This window comes from Podarcis tiliguerta (genome assembly GCF_965153285.1).
Source record: "Podarcis tiliguerta genome assembly, chromosome: 7".
NCBI lineage: Eukaryota > Metazoa > Chordata > Lepidosauria > Squamata > Lacertidae > Podarcis > Podarcis tiliguerta.
In genome coordinates this window covers 51,983,205-52,003,314 of record NC_139540.1, presented here as the reverse complement: position 1 = coordinate 52,003,314, position 20,110 = coordinate 51,983,205, and the positions used below count along the sequence as shown (strand labels likewise).

The 20,110-nt window shown below is 45.0% G+C and overlaps 1 long non-coding RNA gene across 1 annotated transcript in view; it reads left to right on the top strand.

The window, feature by feature from the left end:
• LOC310681864 overlaps positions 1 to 20,110 on the top strand; it is a 46,696-nt gene that overhangs the window by 5,773 nt on the left and 20,813 nt on the right. Inside the window, exon 2 of the long non-coding RNA XR_014513663.1 lies at positions 15,947 to 16,021. This is a non-coding gene — a long non-coding RNA (uncharacterized lncRNA). The remainder of the gene's footprint in view (positions 1 to 15,946; positions 16,022 to 20,110) is intronic.

Genomic DNA, 20,110 nt, shown 5'->3' with positions numbered 1-20,110 from the left:
TACACGCAATTGCCATTTAAAGGGGTGCATGATAGCAGTTTTAGCTTCTAGTAAAATAATACACTGCTTCCTCTTTGGCTAAGTGTAGCGTGTTTGTGACAATGACATAATGAGGTCCCATATTCTCCTCTCGTTTACCTCTATAATAAACCTGCTTATTTTCTACATCAAAAGATCAGTCCTGTAATTGTCAGGCCTGCAAACTCAGCATGAGGCCTGAAAAGCAAGCTGTGCTTCTCAAACTTTATACATCAAGGGGGTAGAGGGAATCCTCAGTTAGGACTTGGACGTTCTGAGTTGAGGGTAAATGAACCAGAAGCAACTCCATTATTATTTTTTAGAAAGTATTTGTAAAGAAAAAGAAAAGGTAAAAGTAAAAGTAAAGGACCCCTGACAGGTATAGTCGCAGATGACTATGGGATTGCGGCACTCAATCTCGCTTTACAGGCCAAGGGAGCTGGTGTTTGTCTGCAGACAGTTTTTCCAGGTCATGTGGCCAGCATGACTAAGCCGCTTCTGGCGCAACAGGACACCGAAACCAGAGCAGTGCACGGAAAACCATTTACCTTCCCACCAGAGCGGTACCTATTTATCTACTGGCACTTTTTGGCGTGCTTTCGAACTGCTAGGTTGGTAGGAGCTGGGACCGAGCAACAGGAGCTCACCGCGTTACGCAGATTCAAACAGCTGACCTTTTGATTGGCAAGCCCAAAAGGCTCAATGGTTTAGACCACAGCGCTACCCACGTCCCATGTAGAAAGTTCCATTTTCTTCCAGTGTTAACTGCTCTCTGGTTAAGTTTGGTGTGATATATTCTTCCATTGGTGGTAATATTTCTTTTATTTATACTGTAAAAAAAGTGCACACCTCACCAAGAAGATGGAGTTCATCCTGAATGTTTCTATTTGCTGCACCTCTCCATCAAACTGAACACTTTATAAGAGCTTATTTATTCCACAGATATTCTTATTATTGGGTTCTTCTCACAATTTGGGCATCATAGCAGAGTAGGACACATGGAGAAGTACTTCTTAACAATGATCTCAACCCTGCTATTTTCAGCATTAAAGACAGATAGATACAATGCCCTCAAATGTTTAAGATCAAAATGGCAGTTATTGTTAGAAAGAGTCAACCTCGTAGGCAATAAACAAGATTTTGCCTTCAATATGTACTTGCTGTCAAGAGACATTAGGTTGGCACCTGTAATTAAAAAGGCAGAAGAAAAATTTCTTTGCTGTCAGTGAAAAATGCATATTTTCCGCAATTGGGAAATGAACACCGAGAACACTAATTGAAGTCCCTATCTTCTAGCAGACAGGTGTATTTACACAGCTCTAAGAGACCTTTTGCAAAAGTCCCAATTCAGGGATTGGAGAAAACATATGAGAACGTTCAATTTCACCTCCTAAAGCTGTTGGCTGGATGTAATAAATAATATTTGCTCATTAGGCAGAGGAGGACTTTGCATTACTGTGTGATTTGATGCCAAGCTTCAGCGTAACAAAAGAGTGAGTATGTGCTTTCTGTTTATAATATATTCTATGCAAGTTCTCTTAGAACAATTAGGTATGAATACATCATCAGCTGATAGCCAAGCTGTAGTTGCCTCTTTGAACTTCCTTCCAGGGCGGACAAGATAAACCAAAACCTCTATCTTTATTGCTCAAATCTAACTGGCTGCCGGTGCCACAGCAACAAGACCTATTTAACATGGTCTGGAAAACATGCCTGCCACAGTTTGCAACCACTGTGGTTTCCAAACCTTTTTCCAGGGCAGCCCCATGTAGAGAGCATTAACCTGAATGTAACCAAATTTCCCCCAGGCAAGCCCAACCTCTGCGTGCAAAGGCACTCATAGACACAACAGCTCCAGACCACAGACCATTTACTAAGAGTGAGCAAAAGTCCCCTAGCAACATTTTCTGGGAACATCCAGCATATGGGACTGGAAAGACCTTAAAGCAGGGCCTCCAAGATCCATACCAGCCAGATGCCCCTGAAGATTATTACCAAGAGGTTCAGCAGCATTAGCAGGGATACACTCCTTCTGTCTAGCTCCTAGGACTAGGCATGCGCCCAGGGAAACAAGTCTGTTTAGCCCTAAAACTCGACCTAAACAGACATAGGAAATGATGAAAATAATCAGCCCAAAGCTGAATTGTCCCTGCTTGCTCGAGCATAAAATACTTGGTAACTTTGACACTAGCTAACAATTATCAAGGGTGGTGGGATCCAAATACAGTTTCCTCAGTTAGGGGCTAATAACCACTTTATTTTGAATTGACATACTAAAGGAGCTATACAGTTTCCAGTGTTACTGACAGTCACAAATGTCTGCCTCCTCCCAGGCAAGAACCAAAGCCACTGTCTGCAGACAACAGTTCAAACTGTTGAACTGAAAGGAAACATTTGCTTAGGACTCCGTAAGAAAACTGCAGGATTCGTGCATATTTTATCACTTTCTCTTTTTTATATGATCTATGACAGCGATTCTAGGAATTGCTTTTATAACCTCATTCTGGTTTTGAGCATTAATCACCTGTGGAAAAATAATCTCTAAGGTACCCCTAGGTTTATTCCAGCTTCAGATGACATTTTATTCCATGAAGAATATTAAACTTGAAAGACCCCCAAGGGAAAGTTCTGAAAAGGAGAAGGAAACCTAGCACACACACACACACACACACACACACACACACACACACACTTGCATGCACATTGATTTATTTGCACAATAGAACAAGACTGCTAAGAAATCCTCAACTCTAATATCCCCCCAAATGTTGGGGGGGGGGACTGTTACACATTCATACATGAATGAAACATGGTTTACAACATGCTGATCCAGCCAATCAATATTCACTTGTGAATCAGTCAAGCAAGCAAACTAAAATCAATATGCATATATTTTTCATCTTCATTCTCATAATATATATTATTATTTTCCTTCAAAACAATGTACCTGCCTATGTTTGAAATGTAGACATTTTTTAGACATCTTAAGCAATCTGAAACTAAAGTAAAAAGGAAAGATTATATTACGTATTTTGATGTTGGCATTAATTCATATCATATTCCAGATTATATGATTAAAACAAAAAGAAGTTGACTTGTATTAAAACTAGAGTGGATGCATTTAAAACAATATATTATTTTCTTATTATTTTAACGTAGAATATGTAACATTGTAACAGAGGAGGTATATTAGCATTGAGCAGATAGCACATATCATTTATTGTGTGTTTGTGCAACTTATTTTGCTGTTTTACACACACAAAGCGTGTTCTCCTTCAGGGAGAGCACGTGTTGCGGTGGGGTCTACTGAGCCACCCCTCTGTTACCAGGCAAGGTCTCTAAAGATGGCCTGGGGCAGTGATTGGTTCACTGGGTTGCTGGGGTAAAAGTTATGTTGCAATTTTGGTGGGAGGGGTAAAAAGGTTTAAATACTCTGCACGCAGCCTTGTACTTTCTCTTTTGCTGCGTGCAACGGATCACCTGGAGCACTTGGACCGTCTGGAGGACAGTGGAGCGATCTTCTCATTGTCTGGTTACATTTCTTTATTTTCCCCTTCTTTTTAATCTTCTCTAGTCCCTTAATTAATTTAATTCCCCCCCCTTTTTTTCCTGTTTGATTTCCCACCCCACCCCTTATCCTGCCCTTTGGGAAGATTCTCCCTGTACCTGTGAGCACTGCCTGTGCTTAATCCTCCTTGGCTTGCCTTTCCCAATAGGGAGAGAGCCCCCATTAGGGGTTTTCTTTTGCAAAAAGGTTTTCCCCATTTTTGCCTGTTTAATTGTGGGGCTAGCCAGGGCGGTTCCCAGCTTACCTGGAATCACTTTCATTTATACCATCCCCATAGGTTGGCTTTATTTTGGGTGCGTGCAGCGCTGTTGGCCAAAATTTTAATCTAGCCTTGGGCGGGAGCACTATATTGAGTTCCTTTAATATTGCAATGAGACAAAAAAGGCAGAGAGCAGAAGCATGGAGGCCTGCACGGCCTGCACGGCCTGCACATATCATTCAAGCCTAAGCCTGCTACAGTTAGCAGTACAGTAAATTTCCAGGTTACCTGGAATCACTTTCGTTTATAGTATCCTCATAGATTGGCTTTATTTTGGGTGATTGCAGTGCTGTTGGCTGAGTTTTAATTTAGCCTTGGGCGGGAGCACTATTTTGAGTTCCTTTAATATTGCAATGAGACAAAAAAGGCAGAGAGCAGAAGCTGGGAGGCCATCACGGCCTGCACGGCCTGCACATATCATTCAGGCCTAAGCCTGCTACAGTTAGCAGTACAGTAAATTGTTAAATTCCTGTGACATGTGACTCATTCTCTCTATAAGAATGTATCTGTTTGTTTGCAGGCTCACTTGTTGCTAATGTATATCTTAGGCAGACAGAATGGAGCCAGAGGCTCTCTGTGCCTCCAATGAGCACTCTTTGTATGCTCTTTAACTATGCTGTTTCCGAACAAGTTTATTTTCTGCAAGTTAGAGACGAGCCATTGTGGCTTAGTGGCTAGAGCGCAGGACTAGGACCTGGGAGACAGGGTTCATATCCCCCACTTAGCCATTGTTATCACATAACAAAACAAGCTGCTCCTTTTGGACTATTTTGTTGCTGGGTAGTTTGGCGCATTTGTGATATTGCTCCCAAAAAGAACTTGGGGTTTCTTGAGGAGGTGCTTCCCTCTAAAGGGCAAGCAGGGGTACCTGGACAGGCGGTGGGCTGCCTCGAGTTTGTTATCTCATTGGAAACATTTATGTCTGGCCTAGCAGGTGATCCTAGGGCTTGGCCCGCTTGGCCCTAGAATTTGATGGCCTCTGGCAGCGTTTCTGGCCTGAATAGCGTCCCCATGTGGTGCACAAAGCATTGGTTTCACCTGTTCCTCACATTGTTTAGGTTTTTTGCAGACTATGACAGGGCCTTTGCAGATGCCTCCAGAGCTTGCCTCTCCTGCAGAGGATGACATGTTGATGCCCCAGGTGCCTTCTTCCGGAAGGAAGCGTCTTCAGAGGCAGGAAAAAGCGGAGCAGGGATGAGGCTTACACCTCCTTGCAGGTAAATCATCACTGGGCTGATGATGATTCAGACATCACCTTGGACCTCTCCAGGGGACAGGGTGAGGCTGTTCCAAGTCTTTAGGGATCATCATGGATAGCTCAGCCGGTCAGCCTATGGTGCCGGTAATGCCTAGGTTGCAGGATTGGTCCCTGTATGGGACAGCTGCATGCTCCCTCATCACTTTACCCGGACACTGAGGTCCAGCGCCGAGGGCCTTTCTGGTGGTTCCCTTACTGTGAGAAGCCAAGTTACAGGGTACCAGGTGGAGGGCCTTCTCGGCAGTGGCACCTGCCCTGTGGTACACCCTCCCACCAGATGTCTACTACCAGACTTTTAGAAGACATCTATGGCGGCCCTGTTCAGGGAAGCTTTTAATGTTTGATGCATTACTGTATTTTAATATTTTGTTGGAAGCTGCCCTGAGTGGCTGGGGAAGCCCTGCCAGATGGGCGGGGTACAAATAGATTATGATGATGATGATGATGATGATATTGTGGGAGAGTGGACTAGATGATCCTCGGAGTCCCTTCCAACCCCACTATTCTATAAGTGGTAATTCACTATGATGGGAACGTTAGACGCAGGGCTGCCATCATCCCCTTAGCTCGCTAGGATCACAGGGACGGGGACATGTGGACAGCTCCACATTTCAAATGGAAATTCCCTGAGCAATAGAACCTGAAGCTGGTATGCAGGAAGCTGGCCCGGTGGCAGCTTTGTTGGAACTTCTTAGGGATCGTCCCTAAGAGAGCCCCATACGATTCTATCTGATCCATATTTATCACATCCCAAAGGCACCTCAGTGAATGATGCTATCCCTCCGGAATTGTTCCGTGAAATATGCATCTTTGGATCAGGCAGTTGAGCTTACCAACAAATTGGAGGAGGTGCCTTGTTGGCATTATGCAATATTGAATTGGCTGTTAGGCTGCTGCCGGTTCACCCTCAAGATTTTAAGTAGTTAGGCTTTAATTGGATGGTCCTTATATTCATAAGGCGATGCCAGTGGGTTGCTCAATAGGCTGTGCAGCACTGGAGTCCTTTAGCGCCTTTCTGGATTGAACATTGCGAGTCAAGACTCGTTTAACTGGGGGTATCGTTATGTGGATTATTTTACTGGCTGTTTCTTGTGACACCAGCCTCTGCTTAGCTTACTGGATGCCCCTTTATTCCCTGAGGAGCTGGGTGTTCTGTTGGCAGTGGAGGATAGTGGGTCCTACTGCCCCTTTTAACGTATTTGGGGCTAGCTGGATACCGTTGCTCAAACATCTGCTTGCCTGTGGAAAATCTGTTTGCCTTGAAGGATGTTATTCTTGTAATACTTCCTCTGAAGCAAGTGTTGCTTTGTCAGATCCTATCATTCCTAGGTCAGTTAAATTTTGCATGCAGGGTGGTTGCTCCAGGCTGCTCCTTCCATTCCTGCTTGGCCAGGTGGTCTCATGGCCCGGGGTCCCTTCATCATCATGTACAGTGGCCTTGAGCCTGGCAGGGCAAGGCAATCACATGTAACCTAACTTTTCTCGAGTTTTCCCCATTGTAGTGTCAGTGCACATCTGGACTGAGGAGTTTAGGGACCGTCGGATCTGTCTTGGTCTGATAACCAGGCAGTATGAGAGTCCTGGCAAAACGGTCTTCATGCTCTGGCAGAGTCTTCGCAATGCTTAAGGTTTAATATTGCGTTTCTGCTCGCTTTATTTCGGGATCATCTAATGTTTTTGCTGTCGCTCTATCCCGTTTTTCAGTTGGAGAGCTTCAGACCCTGGGCTCTGGACGCCCAGCTAGACCGGATTTTCTGTAGCTCCTTTGGCACTTGGCAACAATTATTAATTATGAGGAGTAGTAGCTTACGTTTCCCCATCTGCTTTCAGGTCTTATGAGAAGGCCGGGATTGATTTCTTAAAATTTAGCTGGCAGTCCTCGGCCATTCAGAGGAACCTGCCCCCATCCTCTGAGCAGGACCTGCAGTAATTCGCCCATCTGCTGCAGATCGGATGCAGTGTTAAAACTATCAGAATTCAGTCCGCTGCAATGTCTGCTAGAGTAAAGCTTTAATTTTTCAGAGACCCTTCTAAAAGTGTGTCGTGCGCAGGGTCTCGGAAGGTTGGAATAGGCTCTGAACTTCACAGGCCAGCAGGCAGGAAGCCGGTCAATGTTTGACCTATGCAGTATCCGCAACAAGTTAAGACTTGTCGGCTGGTTCAAGATCAAGACAAGACTTATTTCAGTATTCCATTGTAATTTTGGTGTACTGAGGGTTGGGGAAATTGTGTTGGAGCCAGCACGGGGCTGAGAGTTCGGAGGCTTATTGCCTCAGGACTTTTCCTTATCTGCTTTGGAGCTTGCCATAAGTGTCTGGAGCTCTAAGTCAGACCTAGTGAGCAGGGTTGCCACCATCAGGCTTCCAGTCACAGGTGAGGTGGGCCCTTGCCCTGTTATTGGATACCGGAAATATTTGGCTTTTCGTTCCCCTGGGGGCTGGCTCGATCCTAGTGCACAGAAATGGGTTCTGGTTCGACAGGCATCCAATTGCTCACATTGTGCGCCTGTTATTGCAGCCTGCGGCTTGCCTACCGCTGAACACACCTCATTCCTTCCAAATAGGTGCTGCTGCAAAGGCTGCGCACTGGGGCCTGTTAGTAGGCAGGATTGTGAATACGGGTCATTGGAAGTCTGACGCTGACAAAAGGTTATGTCAGGAAGCATCGCCAATGATGCCTGTGCTGATGCCTGTCTGTTATTCCTTTTTTCATAGGAGCAGCTGTTCACATTTGGATTGTCGGCCACAGCATCATGCACTGAGCTGGCAAGCACCCTGACGAGTCTGGACTGGGGGCGCCATCTCAGCCTTCCTGCCCATGTTTCTAGCTCCAGTCCGCATCTGGATTGTGGGGCACAGCATCGTTTACTGGGCTGGCATCAGAGCTAGGCAGGCTGGAAGGGGACTGGGTCTTGGCCTCCCGCAGCATGTGCAGGTCTCGCTCCAGTCCGTATCTGGATTGTGGGGCACAGCATCATGTACTGGGCTGGCATCGGAGTGAGGCAGTCTGGAAGGGGATCTCGGCTTCCCACAGCATGTACAGGTGCCGTGGATATCCAGACGGGGAATGCGGTGGAGTGAATTCATCCCACTAATTAAGCAGAGGGTGCTTTCACATGGCCCCCCTTTGGCAATTTTGGTGCAGTTGGGGGAGAATGATATGGCAAAGGTTGATTGCTTTACTTTGCAATCCGTGATTCTAAGAGACTTGGGGGAATTGGTGACCTTAATACCTACCGTTAAAATATTTTGGTCACAATTACTGCAAAGGAGCAATTGGCAGGGCATTTCTCAACCCAAGGCTGCCGAAAGGGCCAGGAAGCGCATTAATTCCGCAGTGAGCAAGAGGGTAGCGGAATTGGGTGGATTGGTGATTTACCACCCAGATATTACCTTCAAGGCTCTGGCCCTTTACCGCAATGATGGGGTACATCTTTCCGAGCTGGGGAATGATGTCTGGTTGGATGCGGTAATTGGAGGATTGAAGGTTGGGTTGGGATTGTGAGTGGTTGGCGGCGAGCATAAGAGCTCGATTGGCGGTTAGGCATTGGTTATAAATCTGGTGGAGGAGGGGTCAGGATAGGCTGTGCCTGCCCCTCCATGGTTGCTGCGGAAAGGGAATTCCGTTGGAGGAGGGGTCAGGATAGGCTGTGCCTGCCCCTCCATGGTTGCTGCGGAAAGGGAATTCCGTTAAAGGAATCCTGGGGCTTGCCATCTTTTCGTCCAATCCCTGGAATGGGACTAGGGCCGGCAAGCCTTCGGGGAGCAGGCGGGTGAGAGTTGAGGGTTGTGTCTCAGCTCCAATTCCTCCCCGACTTGCTTTCCCCCGCACTGTCTTTCGGTGGTGCCCGGAAGTCAGTTCTGTCCCCAGGCGGGGGGACAGATAGTCTTAACCAATGCCTAAACAACCACTCACGGTTTGTATTTGAATAAAGTTGTGGCCAAAATCATGCCAAAAATCTTAAACAAAAATTACGTGTCTGTTGTGAGTTATTTGGGGGGTGGATTGGGGACCTCGACACGCAAAGCGTGTTCTCCTTCAGGGAGAGCACGTGTTGCGGTGGGGTCTACTGAGCCACCCCTCTGTTACCAGGCAAGGTCTCTAAAGATGGCCTGGGGCAGTGATTGGTTCACTGGGTTGCTGGGGTAAAAGTTATGTTGCAATTTTGGTGGGAGGGGTAAAAAGGTTTAAATACTCTGCACGCAGCCTTGTACTTTCTCTTTTGCTGCGTGCAACGGATCACCCGCCCACCCGCCCTAGAGTAAGGGGTTGTTGCGTTGACCTTGCTATTGCCTGTCATGGGGTCGTCTGCCTTTGAGCAGGGGCCTGGTAGGAATTTTTCCACCTGGCAAATTGGCTGGCTGGGTGGTTTTTGCCTACTACGTAGCAAATCGTCACAACTTGTAAGGTTGTGGTTAGGCATTGGTTATAAATCTGGTGGAGGAGGGGTCAGGATAGGCTGTGCCTGCCCCTCCATGGTTGCTGCGGAAAGGGAATTCCGTTGGAGGAGGGGTCAGGATAGGCTGTGCCTGCCCCTCCATGGTTGCTGCGGAAAGGGAATTCCGTTAAAGGAATCCTGGGGCTTGCCATCTTTTCGTCCAATCCCTGGAATGGGACTAGGGCCGGCAAGCCTTCGGGGAGCAGGCGGGTGAGAGTTGAGGGTTGTGTCTCAGCTCCAATTCCTCCCCGACTTGCTTTCCCCCGCACTGTCTTTCGGTGGTGCCCGGAAGTCAGTTCTGTCCCCAGGCGGGGGGACAGATAGTCTTAACCAATGCCTAAACAACCACTCACGGTTTGTATTTGAATAAAGTTGTGGCCAAAATCATGCCAAAAATCTTAAACAAAAATTACGTGTCTGTTGTGAGTTATTTGGGGGGTGGATTGGGGACCTCGACACGCAATAGGCAAGAAGGCAAGAAGGGTTGACTGAAAAGGCCTAGTGCATGAAAAGCATCATCTATGCAGGTAAGAGGCACTCCCTAAGTGAGTGAGGTAGCAAACCTATACACAAGAAGCAGGCATAAAACATTAAGCCAACATAAAATTACACCAGGTCCCAACCCCATTCAGAAGCAAGACTACAGCCAACTCAGCTGGCCCAATCCTGTCAGAGGGAAAACAAGCCTTTAAAATAGAGTTTGACTTCCATGATCCTCTTTGTCTGGTCACATGACTGAACTGCACAGAGTTAGACTCCAGGTTAACCCACCTGCTCACCATGCCCAGCACTAACCCCACCATTTCCCTGGAACACCTGCTTTGGGAGATTTGAATCTGGCTGACTAAACTACACCAGCATATTTTGGGGTTAGCCAGGGCTGGGAACTTAATACCATCTGATGCCATTTTAGCCAGGGAAAACCTGCCATATCAAAAGCTGCTCATCTTGGCAGATCTTGCCACAGGATAGCCCCCCCCCCCCCTGAGTTTGCTAAAAAGAAACCAGAAGCTTTATTATTTGGTATGACAGGAAAATATTCATGTATGCCACAACAGAGGCCAGGATTTTGCTAGCCCAAAATGGAAGGAAGGACAAGAAGATCCCAACGAAATAAGAGTAGCAAGGGAAACTTATAGAATACGCTGAAATGGCAAAGCTTACAGGGGAACTTAAGGACAGAGACAAAAGAGAGTTTAAAAAAGATTGGGAACCATTTACGAATTACTTGCAGAAATATTGTAAAAAAGTGGACTCACTAGCAGGGTTGAGTAAACACTTACAAAAGAAAACAAGTGTAAGAGTTAAGGAGCAATAATCGGAAACTCATTAAAATGTATGATGGGATTTAAAAGATATGGTATAGAAATGATAAGAATATGAGAATATGTAGTCAAAAGATTTTAAAATTAAGGTAAAATAAAATCAGCAGAAGAGGTAAATAATTAAACCCAGCCAGATGGGTGGGGTATAAATTATTATTATTACTATTATTATTAGAGAATCAGAAGAGGTTGTTGAGGGAATTCAATGGGGGAGGGGGAGGAATTTTGGATTTATACATATTTTTCTTGTATTGATGATGATTATATGGAATATAAAAATGTAAAAACTAATAAAAATCAACTTTAAAAAAAAAAAGGATTGCCCCCCCCCCCCCAAGTCTCTCCAAAATGAGAAATGACTGCTAAGTGATGGGGCACAAGCAGATTTTGTATTCACCTTGTGTTTGAGCCCTCCAGATGGGCATTTGGTATGTGGATGCCAGGGATAGCACAGGCAGCTTTAAATCCTGCCCCCCAGAGCAGACCTGAGGGAAGCCTGACTGCTCCATCAGGCCCTCCTCTGGGGAGCCCTGCCCTCAGAACCAACCTGCCATTGGCCAATTTGGCAGGCCGATGTGGAGTCAGATCTCAAGCTGGGTGTGCAAGCTGAAACTCTCATCCCAGCTGAAGTTAGCCCCAAGCGGCCCAGCTCTCCCACGTTGTTGGGGGGGGGGGTATTCTGAGCATCCCACAATGCTGCCTTATCCCAAAAGGGGGTAAGCAGACTTCTGCAACATGTCGTTGAGGCAATAGGGCATTAGTGGAGACTTTGTACTGGACTGGCCACACATCACCAACTAAGTTATTAGTTGTTCTGTGAAGATTCCCAAACGTTATTGCGCAGCCTGGAAACAAAGCAGTATAACAGCTCCAATATCATTGTGAGCACAAATAATCATAAATGCACAATAAAAAGGACATCCAGTTGAGGACCCCATACTCTCTAATTTAAATGTAATTTATGCTCTCTAATTTAGCTGATATTCCTGCATTGCAGGTGATTGGGTCCCTTCCATCTCTAAGATTCTATGATTCTGTGAAATGTACTTGAAGATCAATTCCTGCAAAGTTTTAGCATTTCATGAATGAACTCTAAAGAGATGCTTAATTCTTGCCATGAGTCAGATCAGCCCTTCACGACACCTTCCTAAGACCAAAGGTATGAAACAAAAAAATGCTGTGGAAATGTGTCAAGAGGACCTCAATATTTGGTCCAAGGTTTGCAGTCAGATTTTTAAAAATCAGTTAGGCTTGAGATCTCTATTTTCCAGTTAGCTGGCTATCAGTCACCATGAAATCAAAGCGTGGAGTCTATTAGAAATGTAATGCTCATAAAGGCAGGAAAATAGAAAGAAACCATTAGATCTTGGAAGGAACAGAATCCCCTTTAATGGTTTGGCTTTAGAAGGCAATACACAGTCAAGAGCAAAAGACGATGCTCGTGATCAAACATTTCCAATACTCCTTTTATTTCTACTTTTTATTTATATAAATGTATATTGTATATGGTTTGGGCGGGGATGCTCATTTCATGTATATAGTTAGTTCTTGGGTCAAGGGGAAATACCTGAAGAAGGAACTTCCTGTAGAGGGGAGGCGGGGAGGAAGTCAGTGTGGGCTTGGAGTCCGAGGAGGAAATAAGACTATGCTTAAATAAAATTGTTCCCATCTGAGTTTACCTGAAGTGACTGGAGTCTGTTTCTAAGAAAGGCGGCTCCTTCTGGGAAACACCAAATATTTTTTTCCTCTTAGGATACTGCTAGAATGCTAGAATGGATTTCCCTTTAGCAGTTGCTTTTTTTCATTTTTTTGCTCCACCACTTTATCCAGGAAAACGCTGAATCAGAACAGGTAAATAGGGTATCATGGGCAAAACACCAGGGCAAGAGAAAAAGTGCTTGGCTGCTTGGACACGGAGCTTTAAAGCACACACCTGTGCCTAGAAATGTGGCACAAGTCTGGATAAGCCCAAGTACAATTTGTTGTGTTCTTACTTTCTATGAATCCTAACATAATGCTCCTGTAACTACTATCTTTGAATTTGAACAGGGTTTTCTGCTTGCTTCATCAGATTCTGAATACCCTTTTTTTACATTGCATGACGGTTCTCTGAGCCCACAGCTAAGCATTTGATGATGGGGACAGTTGTTAAGTTAATGACCCTGCGTTATTTCATAGGGAGCAGTCTTCTAAGCCAAGCCAATAAATGGGAGAGAGGCAGCTGAATGGTCCGCGGAAGGGGGACTCCCAACTGCACTTAACAAGAGTAAAAATCAAATTTGTGCAACAGATTCTGAACAATTGATTTAGCAGAGTCATCATTCCTATTAATGGCATAGTACAAGATTTCTTTCAGCACACCCAGTGTGACTATCCTTGATTCTTTAAGCTCTGCTTACATATTTTCCACAAACGTGATAGAATCCTAATAGTGTCTCGCCAGTTCTATATCTTGATTCTTGAATGAGAGTTCAGTCAATGATAGACAGAGCAAGAAAATGTTTCAGCTAAATCCAGACACCCAAGTGGTCTGAAGGCGAATAGATAAAGGATTTCTTGCTGTAAGACAGCCTTCATCAACCTGGTGTCTTCCTGATGTTTTGGACTACAACTCCATTGGATCCCAACTGACATGGTTAATAGCCAGGAATTATGGGAGTGATGGGCATAGCCAGGATTTTTTTAGGGGGCCAGGCCATTTGTTGGGGGGGGCAGAACCTCAGTTAGCTCTGTATTTTTATTTTCATTTATTTAGGGGGGACAGCCCCTCCCTGCCCCACCCCTTGGCTACACCCATGATATAGTTCAACAACAACTGGAGAGCAACAGATTGGGAAGCCTGCCATAGGATTTTGTTCCAGTAAGGGTCTGGAACCAACCAGGAATTTAAATAGGCTGTGGTGAACAGATTCCTCACATGGTGATCTTCACTACAACTAGTCATGTAAATCCACACTGACCTGGAGCTGCAGTATTTATTGTCCTTCAATACACCCTAGTTCAGAGGTGTCAAACTCAAATTCATCGGGGGCCACATCAGCAGTTTGGTCACCCTCAAAGGGCCGGTTGTATCTGTAGGACTATGTGTCCACTCTTTTTTATCATAAATTATTGTCACTGCATTCAATTATTACTGTTTTTTGTAATAATGTAGACGATCTACTTTACATTCATTTTAAGGGTGTTTGGAGTGTGTGCGCGCGCCTCTCTCTCTCTCCCACTCACCCCCCCCCACCAGCCACCCCATATTCCCAAAGAACAACTTGATCACGGGCATCGTCGGTCCTGGAAAGGCTGGCTGTGCAAAGATGGAGAGGGAGGCGAAATGAAGAGGAAGGGAAGCCCCGGGCTGGTGAAATCCAGCGTGGAGGAGAAGAGGACGCCTCCCGCAGGGCGAGTTTGCATGCCGGGAAGGATCGGGAAGCAATAGCAGGACATGCGAGGAGAGAGGGGCTTTCGAAGCCACCCACCCTGGGAGCGGACTCTCCTTTTAAAAAAATTAAAAAATGATGATGATGGATTCTTAACATCTGGTGGGGATTTTATTTTCTCTCTCTTCCTGCTTTCTCCTCCTCCCGCCACCAAGCTCGCCGCCGCCGCCACCATCAGCATCTCTTTGCATTTGATGTGCGATTCTGGGAGGGGGGAATGCAGAGGAGTTGGAGGCAAGGCGAACGGATATAATAACGCGAAGAGTTTGGCGAGGAGAAGACGCGGATGCTCCGGATTGCTGGCTTGCTCCTGGCTGAAATCAGAAATCCGATTGCGGACTGGGCTGTGATTGGAAATCTAATCAGATCCTGGGATTGGTGAGGGGGGAGAGCGTGAGAGCAGCGGAGGGGGGCAGAGAGGGAGAGCCCCAAAGTTGGTGTTTATGAGAAAATAATTTCAGATGTTGCAAGGGGACGCACCTCGGTGGAGGGCGGAGGGGGAGACACGGGAAGTGCGGCCGTGGGAACCCCAGATGTAATGTGGACGCACATGGATCCGCTCGCAGAGAAGGAGCCGCTTGGCCGGAGCTGAGCAGACATAACAAAATCGTGTTATTAAACCAAACAGCGGCCGTTTCAGACAGACGGGGCTGCCGCTGCTGGTGGCAGCGGCAGCAAGGGGAACCTTCCGCAGAAGCCAAAAACGCTTCTCTCCCACCAAGAGGGATTCCAAGGTGGCTGAGGATTGGAAGAAAAGGGGAGTTTGGGGGGCGGGCGGGGAGGATCCAGCATCCCCGGAGAAGATCCAAGGCTGGAATAAAAAAGTTTCTCCGAGGAGAAAGACTCCCCCTCCGCGGCACGGAGAGACCTGACCTTCCGCCTGCTCTTTTTGAGCAGTGAGCGGGAGAGAGAAGCCAGCTGCCCGCCTCGCTTCAGCCCCCGACGACGAAGGCGAAGGTTGAGAGACGCGGGGACATTTGAAGCAGCAGCCACGTCCTTAAGAGCGACGGGGGGGGGGGCGAGTAGGGAGCCGCACCATGTAAACTTTCTTGTGTCGGAAAAAAAAAAGCGAGAATAAAAGGTGAAGGCTGGCGGCCAGCAGCGGCTACACGGGCCACATGACGAGGTCTGGCGGGCCGGATTTGGCCCGCGGGCCTTGTGTTTGACACCCGTGCCCTAGTTAATATATTAAGCCAGAGATTTTGACGGTCACAACCCCATTGACTTCATCGATGCTATATCAGCAGAAAAATGTAGCCTGTAATAACATGGTTCAGCTGCTCCTTATGCTTTGCAAGATGCTAAAAATGTCAAGCACGATTGCATTTCACATTCCATTTCCAGACGAGGCTTTTTGTCGTTTGCTGCTGCTCATTTCACATTGCTGGCTTGTCAAAAATTTAGTAGGTTTTAGCAAAGGCCCAACAAGGGGCTTCATAATTCTCATGAGTGATTCTTGAGTGATCTATGTATACTGCTAAGTTATGGTCAGGATCTATACAGAAAGACAAACTGAACACTTATATCAGTTTGATCTCTCCACCACTTCAGCTCAAGAGCATTGACAAAATGCCAGCTTCATCCCATGGCTAGCAGAAGGCTGAAGCTTCATCATACATGGTGAGAATTTGCTACATCTTGTTTTTCAGACGTAGCTGCGAAAGTCATTAAGCACCAGAGGACATGAGAAAGAAAAGGTCAGTCAGGATTTACAACAAGGCTAGGTAAGTAAGCAGCAAAAAGATTGGCTAATCTCTTTTATTTTGCCAATGGTTTTATCATTGTTACCCTTGCCTTGAACGAGAGCTTTTATGGTTCCATATTCTTTTATCATATTGTCATTTTTTCTTATGATCTATCTGTCAGGAGTATGTGTGTGGGAGGGATGGCTGAGAAAAACCCTAGACTGATTTTCCTCAGCTCTCATTCATCATATATGAAGCAATCTAGGCCAAATTTGTTGGAATTCTCCAGGCAGTTATACTTCAGCCCTCTAGCAGGGTCTTGATGCTACACAGGGTGTAATATATTCCAAGGTCCCCACTGTGGAAAGATGTGTGGATCCAGAATTGGCCTCCACAGTCACTTACGGACTGTATTCATGGAAGACAATCTTACTTGGCTATGAGTGATTGCCAAAGAAGAAGATGCCAAGGTTCAAGACTATTTTCCAGGTGTTACCCAGGAACATGTGATGACTAAAAGAAGAAGACGGCTGTGCTACATTAGTGAAGAACCCATGACAACGTCAGTGTGAATGGAAGACTAACTGCAGCTCTGGCAGAAACTGAAATTGGAGAGAATGTGATCAAAGCTCGCCAACAGAAACTTAACAGCCAGCGTCAAAGCATCCCAGAAGGAATTAACAGTTGATCTTCTAGCTGCAGAGATCAAACCCAGTCAGCTGGAACTAAGCACTCTTTATAGCTATGGAAAGAAACTGTAGACAAACAGGCCTATTTATTCCAAAGTGACTGATTTTGAATGTCAGGCGGTTCAGATATCCATACTGAGATGCCTTAAAGTGTCCCAAGAGGCAGACAGTGCAAATCATCTCCACTATGAAAATCAGCCCTGTAAGATACCCAAAAAGAGCACTAATCAGTTCAGATCTACACTACCAGGAAAACATTATAAATTACAAGGGGCTGGCAGATGTCATTGATCAAAAAGAAGCCCATGAAATCAAGCATGCAGAAGCTTTTACTGAAAGTTGGAAGGAAGAGCGAAAAGACATTACACTGGAGAGAGTTTGGGGCAAAGAGTTGAAGGCCAGTTCATAAAACGAATTTAAATAGGGAACTGCAGAGCTGCTGGGAATTCCCATTGGTGTTTTTACATTTAGCATTTATGTAAGTGGTGAGGAGATGCAATTGGATAGAAACATATATACCATGTCATCATGGGAAATGGGAAGTGCTGGTGGATTTTTGAGTTGTTTCATTTCTCTGATTCCCTTGGGTACAGCAACACACCTTTTATATGTTGAACAGATTTCCTGGTTATATTTGATGCCATTACTTTATCTCATTAAGAGTGATAACAAGACAGCTGCATATAGGTATCAGTGCAGAAATCCAAGATTTTAAAGTGTGGATTGCTTACAAAAGAAAATAAATATTTGGAGGGGGAAAACAAAATCCATTTTTAGAATGCTTTGAAGTGTCTAGAAACTCTTTGCTGTGGCAATAGTTGCTTAAGCACCAAAAGTTTCTGCTATGAATACTTGTTCTCCCATTACTTGGTCATGTGGAGCTCCTTAGCAATTTTGAAGGGTGTGTTCAGCATGTTCAGTGACACTGAGATTTGTTTAAAGTGTGTATTTTACATTTGCAAAGAAAGGGAATCTGAGTTCCTATCAGTATTCCTATAATGATAATTCAGAGAATTGTCAGCACACCTTTTCTAGCTGTAAAAATGTTCACTATGCATTGTCTGGGTTATAAAGCCCATTATTTGGTTTATACACCATTGCTTGTGGTCCAATTTTCCTGTTTTATCTTTTTTTAAAAGTAATGTATCCATGATGCAAATTGTAGTGGTAGTGTATGAAGAAGAGAACTGTAACGATCAATGATCTAAGCAGATAGAACCCATAGATGACTGTGTGTGTGTGTGTGTGTTTATTAAAATATTATCATCCTTACTTATTTTGCTGTTTTTCATGTTTTTCATGTTTTTATACCAAAACAATAATCACTGCAATAATTTAGCAGTGTCAGTCTCCACCCCCAAAAAAGAAGACAAAAGGAACAAATAGAAGCAGATATTTCTGCTCAGGTCTCCTACTATTTAGATTATTATTTTCTCTTCCAGTACAATTGTCCTCATACGGCAGTTGTGAACCTGATAGCTAGGCTCCCACTGGATGGGAGACTCAAACTCTGTTCTGATTTTCTGCAATAGATCTTATTGCTCAGGTCAGAACAGTACAAAAAAGAAGACAAGGGCCACCTGCACAACAGACTGACACTGGGAGAGAGCGCTGTATAAATCTGTAATGTAGCCTTGTGCTACAATCTTCACATTGCATACACCAAACCAAAGGATGCTTGGCTGGGTAGTCTGTGATACTGTTCACCCCAGGATTTGACAGCAAAGAGCTAATATTGAAGAACATTTGTGCAAGAACCTACACATCAAATCCTCCTAACCACTGACCACACACCTTGAAAATCTCAAGAACTTTAAGGGGAAATGACACTCAGTTAATAATATAGCTGAGCTTTATGAGCTGCACATTCCAAAACATGAACATTATAAATGATGGTGATATCTTTTAATAATACAGTTCAGTATTAGCATCTCAGTATCGCAAACACGATCAGGTCGAGAAATAGTGGCTTGCTGTATTGTAGTCCAATGTTAATATCTACATAGTTAAGATAGGAAGGGAAAGTACAACCATTGTATTATTATATCCTCGTTACAGATGGTGTCTGAAATTATTAGATAGTGACTTACAGCAACTCTGTAATGAAAGTTTCCAATTGTTACACAATCTTTATTGGTCAAACATAGCATCACAGATAGAGAATATGAGTGCTATACAATACAAAAGAACATAAGACGAGCCTGTGGGACCAGGCCAATAGACCTTCTAGTCCAGGATCTTGTTCTCACAGGACCAACTAGATGCATGTGAGAAACCTGAAGGCAGGAGCCGAGCACAGTAGCACTTCCCTGAGCTGTGATTTCCAGCAACTGGTATTCAGAAGCATCACTGTCTCTGAGCATGAAGGCAGAGCATAGCCATCATGGCTAGTAGCACAGTACAATATGTTATCAAGATGCTGGTGGACAATAAAACTAATGTATAGGTTGCACAGATATTTCAAGTGACCTTATTTGGCTACATGACCACATGTCTAAATCATCATACAGCAGAGATGCCATCTTACGCCCAATAATAAAGGGGCCCAGTGTTGCGCAACACACAATGTGCGCCAGTGATGTCATGCATGCAATGCACATGATGCGCATTGTCAGGAGGAGGCTGAGTGCAGAGCCCAGCACCGCACAGCTTCAATGTCGGTGGCTTCTCCTTTTCTCACACTCAGGAGGAGCCAGACACTGATGCTGTGCCATGCTCAGCTCCTCATTTGGTTTCTTCCACCTCCTTGGCATTGTGGAGGCTCAGTCCCCTGCCAATAAATACTGAGACACCTCTTCCCCATGAGTTGGTGCCTATGTCATTCAGTCATATTAAAACTTAGGATAAGAAACAGAATAGCTCTGAATATCATTTGCTGTGTTATTGATTGCCTCTTTGTTTTGCTTGTGGGCAATTTTAGGATGCTGGACTTGACAGGCTAGATAGGCCTTTGGTTTAATCCAGCAGCACTTGTCTTATATTTTTAATAGCTTAAATGTTAGAATAGATTTTGGAAATTCAAGAAAAAGAAATGTCCACCCTCCTTCAGAATGTTCTATACATTTTCTTTCCCCACCCGCCCCAAGACTTTTCTGGAGTATCAGGTGTAGCCACAGCTGGGGTGGCATGTTCAATAGTGCGCAATGATGCTTGAAGGAGGATATTACTCCTTCTCTTTTATTTTGCTGCCAGAGATTCCAGCAAGTAGCATCAATACTCGTTTGCCACGAGCTGGGTAGTCCAGTGGGGAAAAAAATAAAATCACTAACCAGTTGAAAACAAGGGGAGGCCTGATTATTTTCATAACAGGCTCTAAGTGTCAACAGTGCATTCTGCAGTATGGCTTTGCTATTATAAATGACTTGTTTTGCAAGTTGTCTGCTAATAAATTATTTTCCGCTGGCATCCTTAAATCCCCAAAGTCCTGGTTTCTGCCTCT